General features: G+C 40.4%; 1 protein-coding gene across 12 annotated transcripts in view; it reads right to left on the bottom strand.

The window, feature by feature from the left end:
- LOC108745901 (CUGBP Elav-like family member 4) overlaps positions 1-18359 on the bottom strand; it is a 636703-nt gene that overhangs the window by 249074 nt on the left and 369270 nt on the right. The window contains exon 1 of one of the 12 annotated variants that reach the window (XM_018482319.1): positions 17860-18309. The exons of the other annotated variants lie outside the window; for them this stretch is intronic. The gene's annotated coding sequence lies outside the window, so the exon portion shown is untranslated. Of the gene's footprint in view, positions 1-17859; positions 18310-18359 lie in introns of those variants that run through there. 12 annotated transcript variants of the gene reach the window in all.

The following is an 18359-nucleotide window of genomic DNA, read 5'->3' as shown; positions in this document are numbered from 1 at the left end:
GTACAATGGCACTTCCCTGTCCCATTACTTCTCCACCGTCCACCGCCGCGCTACTCCGTCCGTCCGTCCTCTTCGAAAGAAGACTCCTGTGACCGTGCCCGAAATTTTCGGCGCGCATTGTTCCGGAATTCACGCGTCGTACGACGAAATAAAAGGATTTTATCGAAAGTGTCGCACGCGCTCTATTGTTCTACGCGTCAGTGAAGCGCCACCGATTGCACATAAATGTCTTTTTCTTTTTACGTACTTTCTGTCTAAATAAGCAGCGATAAAAATGTTGCTGTGAATTTCGAACTTTTAACAGCAATTTCTTAAGAAAGGTCTTTTATCGAAATTATATTCGTCCTATATCCGTCTTAAGGTCAATGTGCCATATGTATAATTTTTTTTCTGCCAGTGCTAATTAAGAAAGCTTGTTTAACATAAAGAACATAAAAGTATAAATAGTGATATTGACTGTCATAAATTAATGTAGTCGTGGATTGTGTTTATCAGAAAAAGCAGCTTTGCAACTGTTGTAAAATTCTTTAATATGATTGGTTCTTAGTTCTTTATTAGATTTAAATGTATAAAGCAATTATATTAAAGAATCTTACAACAACTTTGCAAAGCTGCTTTTTCTGAACGCAGCCATTCCTTTCATAATAATTAATTGCGCGTTAAATAAAAACAAACGGGTCTATCTAAAATTTGAAATGTGTCATGTAACTTCACGTATATTCAGAGTATTGCCGATATTATTTTAGTGAAAATCGTTTCTTCTCCGCGTCGTGCCATCGGCCAGTTTTTGCGACTTGTCACAGTTGTCACATTGTTCGGTGAGACGGAAAGAGTCGAAGACACGTCGAGAGTTTCATTGTCTAAGGTTAATGTTAAGGAGGCGATGAGAAAAAGCAAAGTCGCAAAAAGAAGAAAATAAAGAAAGGTACATTCATTTCTAGCATTCCAGTTTGAAGGAAGTTCTAAAGCACCAGTTTATATCCCTCAGTGATGTCCGAGGGTGTCAAAAGTGGCACTAGAAAGTGTGCAAGTTGAACAGTTTGACTCAACGATTTATCTGGTCGATGTGTACTCGTGAGTGCACGCACTCACGCGTGCACACGCGGAAGAGAGAAGAGATCGTTGCCAGTCTTTACCGATATGTGATGTTATCATCATTTCTTAGAAAGGCCTCTTGTTCTGTCTTTCTCTTTACGGAGAAAAAAATTTTTTATATTTACAATTATAATTACATGTTTTATCATTTTGATATTTGTAACTATAATTACGTGTTACCATAATTTGGTATGTGTAAACATAATTACATATTACCATAATTATGATATTTGTAATTCGAATTACATATTGCTATAATTATACAATATGTAATTGTGGTTATAGATACAAACACATTTATTTTTCAATAAAGAAAGAGGCGAAGAAGGAATCTTTTCGAAAGAACGATGCAACGTAAAAATTATAACATAATTATCATATGTGGTCACAATAATTATGATGATATAATTATAATAGTCATGTAATAGTCAATAAATTTAAACAATTTTTCTCTCAATATTTCATTCCGTAATATCGCGGTCACATCATCGATACGTCACATTCTGGCGCTGTCATCACGCCCGAGTCTCGTACATATACGATCGGTCGCGTTATACGGCAGGTGCTAAATAAATTTTCGTAGTTACTGCCGCTTCCGCGAAGAAGGTCTTGCAGTCTCAACGGCAATCATCACCGGAGTTATGCCAGCTCGAGTATCGATGCATCCCTCACGCGTCGCGTCTTCATCCTTCTCGCTCGTCACTCCTCCTCGTCGCTCGTGATGCACGTCGTAATCTATTATTAAGGACCGCGAGCAGCGCAAAGAGAGAAGTTTACGAGGCGATGTAAAATACGCGAGAGATTCTGCAATCATAAAGAGGCAAAAATACCTGCTTCTCTCTCTCTCTCTCTCTCTCTCTCTCTCTCTCTCTCTCTCTCTCTTTTTCCCTCGGGCTCGCACAACTCGCTTCATGGCCTTTCCGTTTTTATACTTTTCCTTCTCTCCTCCGTCGCTCACCTTTTCTACAGCATCGCGTTGAACCAGATAAAACTATAACTTTTGCCAGGGCGTTCGGTGCCACATCATCGGCGAGCTTTCGCGTCGCTTTACGGGCGAAACAGACTTCGCTGCAAACAGAGAGGTCGAGTAGCATCCTGGAGATAGTAGGGAGAAACGCGCGGGGGCGTTTTAAAAGCGCCTCCTTTAAAAACCCCCTACGTGGAGTCTCTCCTGGAAAATCCGCCCGTTGCGCTGCGCTCCAGCCTAATCTGGCCCGGGGCGCGAGATCGTAAATCCTCCTACGTCAAACGCGAGTCTGGAAGAGAAGATCGGGGGGTGCGCAGGTGCGCGGATTGTCTCGATGAATCTTTTGCGATAGGGCCTGGCGCATAAAGCGCCACAACCTTGGCTACAAATAAAATCGTCTCGCCGTCCCGCGTGATGTTTTCTTTTACAGCCCTCCGACGTGAAGCTCTCGATGCGAAAGCAGAGATTTTGCATAATGAAAAAGAGGGGGACTATTTTTATAAAAGCCGTATTCCTGTGTATGCAATTATCTCCGCCAGATAATATTTATCATTGAATATTATATCACATATTCTCTCGATTACCGCACCCTGCTAGTTTATCACTGATCAACTCATAATTATATGTTTACTATTTACGTTGGCTCCATCAATATTTGATGAAAAAGTGATTGTTTGTTATGTTGTGTGTGTGTGTGTGTGTGTGTAATCAATGGAGGCACAGCAAATAGAAAATAATTTCTGTGATGGACGTACGCGGTATCCTACGGGAGGCTCGAGCATCGCCGATCGTGCACTTCTTGCGGATTTAATAACTCCAAGTTTAATTAACTATCGAAACTGGACCGATCCATTTCCCCGGAGTTCTTCCGTCGAGGATACACTTTGCTTTTGATCCTAGTCTTCTCCCGGCATCCAACTCGGCATCCAGGACCATCGAAGGTCCATAATCCCCGGAGACTAAGGGAACCCATCCTCTTTTCCTCGCCGACCTTCGCTGCTTCAGCGCCAGCGAAGAATGACGAAGGTCGACAAAATTCTTTCGCTTAGACTGTCCATTCGCGACTTATCCTCCGTAGTTTTTAACGACGGAAAGCGCCGAATATTGAACCCGCTCGACCGGAATTACTCCATCCAATCTCGTGTGTCATCAGCACGATGTGTTGGAGAAGACTAAAAGAAAAAGGAGTAACGAGGGAAGAGGCAGATAATACGGTGATCCGTGTGACTTTTAAAGAAACTTCTTCGTTGAAAGTTTTGGGCACTTTTAGGTACCGTTGCGCGCGCCGATGTCGTTTCGAAATCGCATGCCCCGCGGCTTTCTTCACCTAGAGAAACTACTAACGAGAAAGGGGGGAGAGAGAGATGGATGAAAAAGTGTCAGAAGAGAGCATTTCTATCGGAACATGCCGAGGGGCTGAAAGTGTCAAAAAAGATTTGCTAAGAATTTCTCGTCGGAAAACGCATGGATTGCATATTTTCATCCTTATATTATAAAAATAATGATATTTTCTTAAATTTACATTAGAATATAATCGAGTGTAAGCAAAAACAAAATAATATTTAATTATTATGTTATTATCTAAGATTAAAAAACAAATAATAAATGAATATAAGCGAATGAAGAAAAATTGAAGTATTGAAAGAGTACGATATAAGATAAAAAAACCTTCAACTTTCAATTACGATATTAATTCCGCGTGCTTATTATCTGTACATCAGCACGTTGATTTACTTTTATTAATTATAATGCAAAATTAAAAACGTCTCAATAACCGATTTATTAGTTCTTGGTAAGGACCAGTCACACGTAAGTAGATAAATATCCGAAAGAAGGTTGGCTACGGCTCGAGCCACTGTGGCGTGGAGTTTCCTAAGGGAGGACATTTTAATTACCGACTTCCCATTCACCGGCAGTATATACCCGGCGCTACACCTGCTCCTAGCACTTGTGCCTTTGCCACCATAGTACGACCTCGTGCCATTTGTCTCTCAAGTTTATATATAAAGCCGATCGTCCACCCTCGCCTCCTCCAACGGTATACCGGTTCAAAGGCTGGACGGTGCGCTTCAGATCGGAAACTACGGGCGACAGAGATTGACTGGACTTCAATAAAGCTCTTGCCGAAGTGCCAAGCAAGATGGTCGCGGAGAGTGATGAGGATGGTACTATGTCGGCGTCGCTAAACTGCCGAGTAGCCTCGAAGCTTTACGGTACATTCGATTCAGGCACCTCGATAAAACGCGCCCACTTTGATCGCAATACACACACACACACACACACACTCACACACACATATATAGAGCTTAACTGATTGAACTGTAGTGCACTGTTACGACGATGGTAAACGAAGCTGAAGAAGGGTATATTGCTTCTTGTATTTTCTATATGTTTATAATATTTTCTTTTCTTTTCATTTTCTTTTCACTTGTCATTTTATAATTCTTAGAGGGCTTGTCTTGAAATATTACTAAACATCTTTATCTATCTATTTAACGTGCGGTAATGTATTTAATTTAATTTACACGCCGCGGTTTAGAGACAATATTTTTCAGTCTAATTACGTGCAATCCACGAAATATCATATCAACAATGAAAAATACTTGATCATTCATTATATCCCTTTAACTCAACGCGCATAAAGTGACTGTATACGACAGGAAGGAAATGAAATTATATTTAAAGAATAAAAATTAGTCTATAAATACGGATCACACACCGCGGAATGCTGGGCACGTGTATAGCGGTGTGTTGAAACGCCATCTTCCGAGCTAATGAGTCCGTGTCTAATAAAGGATGGCATTTGTACAAATTAATAGTCCCCCAATGAGCACAGAGAAACACCATGACTACGCGGTAGGAAGGACACCATGCATCTTCCCTCGGATTCGCGTCGACGTCGCGAGGGTTCCGGGATGACTGTCTACGATAATCAAGACTAACAGCTTCGGCTGATCCTTCAACCTTCTTTGTCACCACCTCCCAAACCTCCGGCACTCTATATCTCAATTTGTATCACAATAACGTCACTTTAGCACGGCGCCAACGTCCGCCATCTGCTCGCTTTCTTTTATTATCGCCGAGTCTCTTTCGCTTTCCACCCTCGAAGTCAGGCGGATGTTTCCGCTGTCTGGACGAATTCGTGCTCGTGGCGCGTATCGAAACGCTCGCACGAGGATGCAGTGTCCGCAAAACGACGTATTTCGTCGACCACGGCACCCCCGGGAGTAATACGAATCGTTCGAGCAATTGCGAGTATGAAGGCTTCTTCAGAGAGGTATAAAAGCGAATCGAGGGTCGCCGTGGGATACGTAAACAGAATGCAGATTCTCGCAGTTGTTTATATTGCGAAGAAAAAAAAGCTCGGAAGAAGCGTGCTGGTGAATGATTACTAACAAATGTAAAACGTGCAAGTTACATTTGTGAACATGTGAGTTAACAACGTTATCCCGGAGTAGCCAGATGGCCGTGGCTTAGTGTAGGAACCAGAATTAAGACTCGGCGACTGTGTGCAAGATGTTATAAATGAAAAGCTTTATGTACAAAGTCCCGAAGTGCCATTAAATTAATCGGTACTTGGGAAGTTCTTACATAAAACCTTCTAACTGCCCCATCTCGATTAATAGACACGCATTAGGAACCACCGTTTTCACGGGGTTAGCTCCGTACGTGGGAGATGCAGATCGTCCGCGCAGCAGCGCGCTGCTAATCTTAGGACGCAAACTGCCGTGCGCGAGTGTCATTCAGATCGATGCTGTTCATTAATTCGCAAGGGCGACGCGACGCAGTGAAAATCGCTTGATGATAATGAGTCTCGTTGATTAAAAGCCTCGCATTTTCGCGCCCATTCACGAATCACCGTGTCGCTAATGGGATTGGAAACAGTGACTGACGCCGAGTTGGGGTGTGGAATTGGTTTGACCGTCCGTTTGCACGTTGGCCCATCCCTTTTCACCTCTTCGCTCTTTCGTTCCGCCCGCGCCGACCCCCGTCCATCTCCGCGAAGCGTACGTTTTCAATTCCGTGCTTGAGCCTTAATACCTCGAATAGTCCTTTCAAAAGCCATCCTTCACGGCTAACGAAAGTGCTGATTCCACGCGCGCCGAGCTCCGCGCGAAATTTATTTCGCACAAATAATCCATCTGGTAAACCTCTTTAGCATATCCACGAATTTTATGTCGCTGCAAATGGAAACTTAAGCCAGATTACTTCCAGAGTTTTTGCGGAACTGCGTGTCCGCTTGCGAGTGTTACATGGCATTAATGATAGCGGAATGTAGAAGAAAGGCTGCAGGAAATAACGTGTTAGCGTAATATTCTCATAAAAGTATATTAAATAAAATTATTTCCTAATAATTACGACAAATGCGCCGCGTAGATGCTCGACATATGTAATTGACAAAAAAAAAGTCGGTTCTATATTGATGAAAGAATTTGACGGTAAAATTAAAATTGGGAAAGGACCAAGAATTCTTCGCAAATTATTAAATGTATTGCATTTTTACAGTTACGGTATTTTCTTAGAGAAAATAAAGGAGACAAATCCAAAAACTTAACAATTTTATTCTGAACATTCCCAACTAGTTTGTAATTGTTATAAGTCTGCATATTAATTTCTGAAATTTTTTTGCGCAATACACCTGATGTATAACTCAAGTAAGTACAAATCATCATAATATCAAAATAACATCAAAATAATCGTAAATTTGATTATTAAAAATCATTTTTTAATCAATCACGATTCATTTTGATATCATTTTGATATTATTGTGATTGTTATTCTCTTTGAATTACTCTGAGTATGTATTACCTTTTATAAAATTAAATTTGTCGGTAGTTTCTGTAAAAAAATTCATCCATTAGAACATTAGACACTGAAATGGTAATTAAAAAAGAAATTTCTGCTAATTAGAAAGGTAATAATGTTATAATAAAAGAGGACAAAATTGAGTTTGGAGAAAAAAATATAGTAAATAAGTCTAAAAAACGGAAATAAACTTGAAATAAACAACTTTCCTTTATACTAAAAGACGTATGATCACTGCACGCACGCATTCTGTATGTATGTGATAAATATGATGTAGTAAATATTACGTATGTCATTATGTATCGCATTTCTGATAGCAAACGATAACGTTTAACTGTCGCTGATACCATGTGATATAATACGAATGCACGCGGGCGATCAGTTTTTGCAAAAACGAAGAGTTAGCTATGCGTTACTTTCGAGTGTGATTGCGGAGATATGCGGAATCTATAATTTCCACGTACACAGGACGATATTAATATGCAATCAATATGGACCCACGCATATTTTACCGTCATGCCCTCATTACGTTAGTGACGATGTGCTATTCGCCGATTCATATTACGAAATAAACGAGCATGAAACGCTATGACGCTGGAATATGGACCGCCACCAATATTTACATAATTGTAGTAACTTCAGTTTGCAGTATTTATCGGGGATTGCGGTTATTAGAACATTTTCGGATAGATATAAGATCTATAATTGTATAAATTATATATGTATTCGTGTATTCGTGATTCAATTTACGCATCACGAGCTCGTACATTTACTACGATACGGATGGACACTGAAGGTTTGTTTTTAAACGCTATTTTTTAAATTTTGTACGCGAAACATGTAGATTCGCGGAACGTTATAATGAAATTTATATCAATTCCGCTCTTTCGAACAAAAAGCAGATTGCAAAAATACAATAAATGCACCTTACTTGCTTCGCGTTCCGGCTGGATTTTAATCGAATATTATGCTTCGAATATGCTCCCAGTACGATAAAATAATAATAAATACGAAAAAGTTGAAGTTGTAAGAAAATCGGGAATGGAATGCTCACCGAACTACAACATACAATGCGGTCCGATATTGAAGTTTCAAGAAGCGTAGCAGCCGCTTCGAGCACTTCACATTTGGCAAAAGAGGGAGACTCGAGGAACAATACATGGCTCACTGTCAACAAAACGTCGTCCAGCATTCCCAGGACAATCTCTTCGCTGGTTGGTACCTTCGTCGTTCGCCTCGGCGTAAAATCGATCTCGTTAAAACTTTCCAAGGCGGACGCACCAGTTTTGAAAACTTTCGCAAGATGATGCGGGATAAGAAAGACGAAAGACGTGTCAGAATGTATAGAGAAGGACAGTGTCCGTAAAGAGATAGAAAATTGGGATCTCAATAGACTAATTTATTCTCTACTAGTGATTTCTCAATTTTAGATTAAAGGCAAAAACGACAGCAGTCTCCCAGTTCGGTGTGTCTTCCGATGCGAACGATCTCGTCTCTTTTGCCGTAATATATTAATCGTTCACGGAGTTCAACGTGGCGGCTCCATTAACGTAATTGTCACGAGATTTCGGCTCCATGGAGCCGGGATATATGTCGTGATACAAGGAACTATCCCGGTGAAAGCTGGTATGCACACGAGACGTGCAACTTTGGGCATGCGAGTATTGAAATGTTGTAACTCGTGCGTACGGCGGAGCTTGTAAGATGTAATTTCCTCGGGGATTTACCGGGCGAAACTTCGCGAGCGCTGGTTTAAACGGGCGTTTTAAATCGCCGCGCTGATTCGCGCGAATAATCGTAATAATTAGGCGTCGGTCTGCGAGTGAAGTTTTATCATGACCTGTCGTCATCTCGCGTTGTTGATTCGTGCGATTGTCAGCGGAGTGCTGATTCGCCTGGTATCCTGAAAAAAAAATATATGACGATCCGCCTCGAATAGCACGGGAGCACGCTCGCTATAAAATCGGCCGGAACAAAAGGGCTCGAATGGAATTAATATCTGACGGGCACCCACTGGGCTGTAAAATCGAAACTCCTATTACCGGTGATATCGTAACGCGAATTTCGACTCGTTTATTGGATTCGCTCGGATCGACGCCCTATCCCTGGCGCATCGAAAAATTCACCAAATTTCGCGAGTCCGTGTAATTATCTTGACCGAATTATTCGCTCCATGATCCTGTCTACACCATTTATATACGAATGACGTGTCTGCAAAGAATGGAAAAATAGATAGGTCCCTTCTGGGAGGGACATTGAAAATGTACAATATACAATTTCTTTCACATCAACTGAAATAATATGAATTTATAGCGAATTATTTAAGCACTAAAAGGTTTAGCTCGATCGTTTAGGGCCTTTATTTCCTATTTCTTGTGTTTCCGCATTATCTTAAGAGACACTTTGCTAAATAATACAACTTAAGTTGCGAGATAATTCATCGTGGGTGCATGAACGGGAGCAAAGGCGATTTAGGAACGGTAATTGGCACGAAAGAGCACACGCGCGCGTTAGCAGGGAACGAATTTGATTTGCAAATTTGAGTAAATTCCCCACACTTCCTCCGCGAAGTCCTTCCTCGTTTCCCCCGCCGGTACTCACGCGGCGACGTACGGCAACGTCCTTCATCGCGCGCGCCTCGTTCTACAGGATCCCTGCGGATCCCGCGGAGACACGCGGCCGAGAAAAGGCGCGCCGCCGCATGAATTTTAATTTTGCCCCGCCTCGTCGACGGCCGACGCGATGTACTCGGCGACGACGTAACGAGCAGCTAAAGTTTTTTCGAGGAAAAAATTAAAAGTTCCACCGTCGCGTTCGCCATCGTGTCGTCCGCTCCGGCGCGACGTTCCCCTTTTGTCGGTTGACAAGCTTCGCTTCTGCAGATACGCGGGTGTCTCACCGTACTTTAATATCTCGTAAGGTAATTACGCCGATAAAGTCACTAGCAGGGAGTGATTTCCGAGTGAATATAGAAAGCTAATTTATTGCTTGAAATGCGATCTAGCAGTCATTTTCGTATAATCGTCGCGTAATTTGCTTATTTGCAGGACTATAGGTAGCAGACATTCTTAAGTACTACGATTATTTTAATTTGTGTCTTGAGACTTTTTACCGCGTTCTATGCTTCTATTTATTTTTTTAATTCAACATATAGTTTATTATCATATAACAATTCCTCAACTATTAGTTTTAGAAACTAAAGTACAAAGTAATTTTCTAATAAATATAATCACACTTTCAATTCGCAAGCATTCAGAGTTACTAAAATATTGTCAAGTGTCATAATACTTGTTTACTCTTGTGTCTTTTAACTTTTGCTAGAACAATTTATCTGTAAGAAATCGATTTAAATTCTTTAACAGTTCAATAATTTAATGAAATCAGTACTATCTAGATTCCATTTTTTTTTTATGCAATGAAAACGGCAGGGGATGTTTGTCGACGGAGCACACGTGTCTATTCAGCGATGAAATTTTCAATTCGGCGACTTTACGCGAGAGCGTCAAGAGAAGCGGGGAAAACAGTTGGCAAGAGGAGAGAGCGAGAGAGTAGAAAGGGGGGAAGAAAAAGAGCACGCGACGTAAAAGACTTTTGATGTCGGACCCGCGCAATCTGGCCGCATCTAGGAGGAGACGGAAGCGCGGTCGTTCGCTCGCGCGGGCGGAAGGAGGCGGACAGATTTGCAAGCCAGATTGAAATTTTGAAATTTAAATCTTGCCGGGACTTAAGCTTAAAAAGTCCGCGGCCTCCCGCGGGAGGAGACGGTTTGCGGGCGGGAAGGTTTTTTTGGGGAGGGCGGATGTAGGTATTCGAGTGCTGGCAAGGTCTTGCTAATTGTCGGATAATTTCGTCGGAGCCGGAGAAATTCAGAGAGATCAAACGGTGCTTGACGCGGCAGGGATGCGTTTGCACGGCACGCGCGGATGCTGGGAACGTTCCATTCCAGATTTATATATGCATTACAATGCATGAATCGCATTTCCCTCGAGTACGAAACGATGGATTGATTAGATACAAGAACATTTAATTCGTATTTAATGTCCGTTGAATATACCGTGCTACATTTATTTGCGAATTCTTTGCATACCGTTTGAAATAACGATTGGCGAATAATATAGGAGAAATTATACAAATATTTCGTATACGATTGAATTAGTATATATCCCACCAACGATTGAGGAATGATTAAAATATTGTATATGCAAAATTTTATATTTTATTTGTTTAATATTTATTTCATATATCAATTTCAACTCATTCGATGCTACGACGAGGACCGTGTCTATTCGCAGCAGATAAAGCTGCTTTCGTTCGTCCATGATCTTTTGCCGCTCTCATTGCTAATGTTAACAAACCGTGCTATTTTCTCCCCCGTCCGAAAGTTTCACAGCCACCGTCAGTGTATTCGTGCGGTGGTAAAGTAACTCGTTACTTCACTTTGTTCTTTGAATTGGATAGTTTTCCATTAGCAATCATAACAACGTCCTTTGGCCCGTGCCTTGAGACTGATGGAGACGGCAAAGAGGGTGGCAACCGGCGTAACGGGGGTGAGTTTGTTTATTCAAGCTTTCGCGTTACCCTCTGAGCTACTGGCGGAGGAGGTTAGCCTTGTTTTCCGTCCACGTAGTTCGTGTTAATTTCCATTTTTATTACAAAGTGAATTGCATTTTCCGCCTCCTCCTTCGCCCTATCCCACCCGATTATTACCTCTTGTTACAATGAAATGGTGACTACGAACTAACACAACTTTGATAACTTACGTATCGAAGGTACGGTTGGGCGCGAGTGTGACACTTACCTGTAACAAAAAAAAAAAAGAAACATTCAGTTAATTTATTAAATAACATCGATCGATGTGACATTAAAGAATCAAGAGGAAGATTTTTCAACAGTTTGAGGAATAATTATGTGGAATGATATATTGTTTTTCAAATGTCCATAGAATCTGAAAAATCTGGATGATAATAAAATTGTTCGTCTCTGGTTTTAGTAATTCAATCTGTTTATATGAGGAGCAGATTTTCGAAATTTATTTTGTTCAAAATTTATAGTTCGCAGAAGAAACGAGATAGAAAGCCACAAGAAAAACTACGCGTTTTACAGAAAATAACAATATATGCCAAGTAGAATGTGAAATGTTAAACAAAATTGCTAGAAATAATTGCTAAAAATGTTAAACAAATGCATTTTGTTTGTTTCTAATTAAGGGATAACTTTGAATTTTTAGATTTTTTTAGGATAAGCCTGTAATACGAGTCTTTTAACACTGAACACTATGTCTAACTCAAAAAATGAAATTGTGGACAAGACGCATTTTAAAAGTGTTTGCTTGTCATATATTTTATAGTACATTAATGCTGTGTTTTCATCAATTCATTCAACTTATTCTTCATTTTCTATCAGTTTTAAAAATTAGAAAAATATGAAGAGCAAGTTAAACCGGAGATTGAAGTTAATCCACAGAAACGGGCTAAAATAAACTTATAAGTACGATACAAACGGCAACTTCCAAACGTATTCAATCTGACGGAAAGGTTTACAAGTTTTGATGAATACTAAAATCTTCAAGATTCTTACTCGCGAGACGCCTCGAAAGAACATAGGCCATAAAGAGGAACCGTGAAATATCAATGCGTGATAGTAGCTCGGTAACGCTTTCGCGAATGATACGACCGCGGAGAACAATCGAGCGTGAACAACGATATTAGCAATAAAGGCGTAAACACGATCGCGAGTGTCTTCCTCTTTGCGGTGTTTATGAGCGCTGCGGTATCGAACTCCAGAGGAGTTCGATAATAAAAGGAATCTCGTATAACGTGGAAAGTAGCGGATACGATTCTAGCGGACTCGCGGATTCTAAAGAGCGCATAAACTGAATCAATTCTACTTTAAGTACGATTTTGCTTCCTGCTTCGGGAAAATCCGCGTATTTACAAGACTCCGCGGAAAGAACGCTTCGCGCTCTAAAAAAATATATTTTATCGAACATATCGCATAAAAAAACGCAGTCACTCTTCTTTTGATTAAAGATCTCTATTCGATTAGAACGTATGCGTATCGGATATATTAAGTACCAGGGCGTATAGCGTTGCAAGCTCTCCGGTAAGCAGCGTCTATAAAGGCACAAACATAACAGAGTATAATTCAACTCGGTTCTAGTATCTATAGCGTCTGCTCCATTCTCCGGTATTGCGTCGTACAAGCTCTCTGTATCCTGTCGCTACGCACCAGCGTAATGCATTATATCTGATTAGCTTTGCATAACCTATTATCAGAAACGTATATATCTTCTATATATATCTTCAAGCGTTTCAATATACGTAAAATTCTATTAATAAGAAATTAACTATTAATAAGGGTTCTTAACAAGTATAGTTAATAAAGAAAGGCCAATAAAAGTCGAGCGTGGTAATTGGGATGTAATATTAAAATATCAAATACAAATATAATTACAACAAAAATTACATTACGTAATAATAATATTACATGTTTCGACTCACTTTTTGAGATATTTATAGATCACTAATAAAATATTTTATGATAGAAAATGGGGTTAAAAGCGTTAACGCGTTTTGTAGTTAGCCAGTAAGTTAGTAATAAGTCATTTTGCAAATTAAAAGGAATGCATCGCTCACAAATAGTTGATCGTGTGGAGAAAATGTTTGTGTAACAAATAGAAACTTATAATGATGCGATGCATGTAAGAGATAAAAAAGAATAATGAGAAAGAATTAACAATATGAAATAAAAAAACTCATCACTGTATAAAATCAAGCTTGAATAACGAATAAATTAATGACTTTTTCAAACGAAATTTTATTTTATTAAATTCTATGAAACGAATGAAATTCTGCTAAATGTAACTTATTATTTTATTAATATTTTAGTTTATTTATTCAAATGTCTCTAAAAATTATAAAACAATAATTCCAAATTATTACGAATGTAGTCGGGGATCTGGATGAAAATAATCCGTAATGAACGGATCCCATTGAAGTTCAACGGAACGTTAAATTAAATAACGCTGGTCGCTAGGGTGATGCGCCTGTCGCAATTTATGTAAAGAGTCTTTGTCGGCGTAACATCAACGAACATATTTCAACGAATGTGCATTTTATGGCTCGACCTCTTTCTCTTCCGTTCTGAAGAAACAACGGGAGCGAGCTTCATTTATCTTGCTCGGGATCGCGTTGCATCTCGACAAATGCAACACCGCTGGGAGAATGCACCGTTGGATAAACTTTCGATGGTACAACACCGCACAGGGACAAATATCGAGAGAGATGAAACGCCGGACGGGGAGTTTTATGCGCGCGATCAAAAAAGGCTGCCAGCGACCGTCGAGGAAACCGAGGAAATTGAGGAAATCGAAAATTCACCGGTGGCATTCGAAGGCTGCATTGGCTGCACTCGGCACCGAGAGAGAGAGAGAGAGAGAGACACCGCGACGGAGATGTGACGCGTAATTTCGAGGATAATATAAAGCAGCACGATCGTGTTACGCATTAATGCGTGATTCTTTATGGATGACGAAGATGCATTAGTGAAATTAAAAAACGGCTCGATCCTTCACGCGGGAGAGACGCCACCGGTTTACAAAAACTTTAGAAGCCAGCTTACGGCATGCGGCAAGTAATGCAAACCCTATTCTTGGCACGCGTGACGGTGTGCGTGTGTGTGCGTCGCATCGTTCTAGATCCTTTGAACGTAAATCTTTCCTCCTCCTCCTCCTCCCCACCCCCCACCCCCCATCCCCGTGTCAATCGAGAGGACCCCAGGACGGAAATTACGGGACACCGTTGCACGCGGCGCGCCAACTCGATAGGTATTTCCACACGTCGGCGAAAAATACGTTACAAATCCAACTTTAACTTCCTCAGAATTCCGGTCACATAGCTGCGTCCGAAGATATATATCGTGCATCGCGCGCGGCGCGGCGCGTCGAGTCGGGTCCTTCTTCACATACCCCACTTTCCTCATTCTACATTCTTTGGTACGCCCCCAAAGCTAATGTCGCACGTTTCCCGAAAACTTATACGAGGCCCACGAGGCCCCAGTTTAAATCACATTTAATGAATTTACCGTCATCAACCAATATTTCCGCTAGAAACCGAATTACATCGCGATAGGAGAGAAAGAGAGAGAGAGAGAGAGAGAGAGAGAGAGAGAGAGACATTTGAAAGAAATAATCTTGGGAAATAATATCACGGTGGGGAAATCTTACTCAAGCAGGAGAAAAATAACTTTTCCACTATTTACGAATACCGCTGTAAGCATCAAGGATCGTGATATTGCGAAAAGAATGAAACAGATCGTATAGCATGATGAACGTGATGTAAATTCTCTACGTGGATTGTACGGTAACTCTGTGAGTAAAGTTTCACGGACCAACGGTGTCATCTTTCTGTTACTTTGTGCGCGATATCTGCGTGAAAAATTTTATTTGTTGAAAATGACACATAGCATGACGCTTACTTTGGTAATAAATACACCTTTCGTTCGAAATAGTGTGTGACACACACGGGAAGTCTTTGAAATTTAATTCCTCTGTAAATAGAACTCACTGCTGCATAACCGTCCGTATACGTTGTATCGAGCATATGAAATAGGCAAATATGGTTATTATTTCATTTGAAAGCAAGAAGTTATCATTTAAGAACATTCTTATGATTTATATAATATTTATTATTATAGAGAATGGAAATCTTGCATGTTAACTCATAAATGACATCATGCAAATTTGCATCAGCAAAATTTCCAACTTGTGGATATTTGAGAAAATTGATTTTGCCTAACACACAATTTTGAATGAATAACGTTTTGTTTTTTAAAAATTTAATATTATCGTTCAATTAGTTAGAAAATTTTATTTTTTTGTATTTAAAAATATATGTTTTACTTTAATTCCGCTTTTCTTCCAAAGGATACAAAACTGCTTAGTATCAATTTGCACCCGTGTTCTTTACGGGCTCTTACGTGCTCAGAAAAGATGTGTCTCTTACGAATTAAAACTTCTTACATCAGGTTTGTGACGAAAATTGTGTCAATTCCATCTCTAAACTTCAAATAGATAAAGGGTATAATTTATTAGCTAATTTATTAGTTACTTGTAAACTAATTATACTTAGTTATTGTAACTAATAACAAGTAAGATTTAAATGTCTTTAATACAGATTGTCTTTTTGTACTTATACAAACTTGTACTTATACAAACTTATACAAACTTGTAGATGATCATTGTATGTAAGTATTGTATGTAATTTTGAAAAAATATATTTAAAAAATGATACTTTTGAAAATATGTTTGAAAGGAATTTTTTTTATGCTTTTACGATTATTACAGACATACTTAATTAAGCTATGGAAAGCTGTGGATCGATTTTATAGATAATTGTCTTCAATAATCAAATAGGTAAACTTCTAATTTATAATATTTTCCAATTTATAATACGTTCTAAAATAGTGTGCATTGAAAATGTGTTACTTTGTTAAAGAAATGGTTTTACACTAGAAACTATGGCAGTCGTATTCGAGAAACTTAATAGGTACGTGAATATGCACGAGGGATTCTGGTACCCATGAAATTCGTTATTAATATATTCAAAACAGATATTGAACAAACGAATTCTATGAAATTCTATGCAAATGTATTCCAGACGGCGACTTGTAAATTTTTCATTCGCAGAAGAACTGCGATAGATGACCTAGATATTCGCATTGCCTACTTTTTGTTCTATTCTGACCTCGTTTATTCATTCGAAACTGCTGGTCTTTATTAAGCAGCTTCAATAAAAGTTCATATTTTAACTGATTTCGCATCTTTTGTTAAATTAAAATATATTACTAAGTAAGTACATACGAGCATACATGGTACATTGATGTCTAAGTACACCCATTGCAAAATTGTGCTACCTTTTGCATAAATGCGTAATACACCGAGCGTTTATGAATAGCTTGCTTATAGTTAAAGGGACAGCAATTCCGGGAATTGCAAGCGAAGTCCTACTTCCATCCTATGCTCTAATAAATAAATAGAAAGTTTTCAATGAAAGTTTTTCGATAAACATCTTGCTCGCAAAAGTAAACTTTGTAAAGCGAGAATCGAGGAGGAAATTCGAGAAGGTAAACGTAATCGGTCCCGTTTCTTTAAACTCCTTCTTTACTACTGGTATCGTATTCCCGAAGTGATCGCGCGGTTTCGCCATGGCGGCGTGTTCACATGCCACCTCGTTTATTTTCATTGTCAGAGAAAGAGAGTCAACGTAATGATGTAATCTTCCCGTTGTTCGCCACGAAGCGCTTATCCGAAAGCGCGTAATCTCGCGGAATGTCGCGGATGTGCATCTTCGCGAATCCCACTTTCTTCAGAACGTACTCGTATTCGTCGGTTAACGTAGCCGGCGACGCGATATCATCCGTTTAGGCAGCCGCGCAGTAATGTATCCTTAAGCTCGCGATTACCGGCTTCGGGAGTCTCGTTCACGGCGGCGGCAACAGGTTACCAGCACGCGCCGACTTGTCGAGTCGAGTCGAGTCGAGTCGACCACGGCCCTGTATACGTGTGCTGCGCGCTCGATCGTCGCGTGTCCCTCTTTCACTTGTTCTCACCCCTTCCCCTCCCCTCCTCTCATATTTTCTCTCCCTCTTTCTTGTATTTTAATTTTCATTATCATATCTATCTTTATACTATCTATTTCTCGCATTATTATCTAAAGAGGGAGGGACTTGTCCTAGAACGCTCAGTAAATGACGCTTTCTCTCTCTCTCTCTCTCTCATTCTCTGTACATTCTTACTATTCTTAGAGGGTTTGCTTTAGAATGTTAATAAACGTTAATAAACACTATCTATCTATCTATCTATCTATCTATCTATCTCATTCACTCACTCTTTCTCACTGTCACCCTGACAACGCGCAACCCTATAGTGGAATCCCTCATAGCGTCCCACTATCGCGCGCACAAGGCAATATATGATGTTACTGTAATCTAACCTATGATCCATAGACCGTTCTCCGAACAGAGCGTGTGGCGCCAAAACCCGGCTGCGTTGCTGCGAACCAGCGTCTCAACGTGATGGCTGTCACCTGAAGCGTCCCGCGTCGCACCCACGCCGGTCACAGGCACGTGTGCCGGCGACCACTTAGGCTGCTTCTCCGAGTGTCACCGATGAGCGCCCGCGCACTTGCGCGTGTGCGGTACGCATACGCGTAGCCGCGTATTGTTCGCCCCGCCGCTGCACGCTCGTCCGGCTGTTGTTTTTCGGATCCCTCGAGAGATACGGACAACGCGCGCTGCACAATTTACTTTCCGCCCGTTTCCTTGGACCCCCCTCCCGCCCCTTTACACGTCGTCGATTTCTCCCTTTCTCTTTCTGTCTATGTCTCTGTGGTATCCCGCACAATGGTATTGTCGGTCACCGTGACGGAGAGGTGTGTGTGTGTGTGTGTTTGTGTGTATGTATGTATGTGTGTATGTGTGTGTGTGTGTGTGT

Source organism: Trachymyrmex septentrionalis, unplaced genomic scaffold (assembly GCF_001594115.1).
Source record: "Trachymyrmex septentrionalis isolate Tsep2-gDNA-1 unplaced genomic scaffold, Tsep1.0 scaffold158, whole genome shotgun sequence".
Classification (NCBI taxonomy): domain Eukaryota; kingdom Metazoa; phylum Arthropoda; class Insecta; order Hymenoptera; family Formicidae; genus Trachymyrmex; species Trachymyrmex septentrionalis.
Note: the sequence above shows the minus strand (reverse complement) of the source record. Positions and strands in the feature narration are given on the sequence as shown.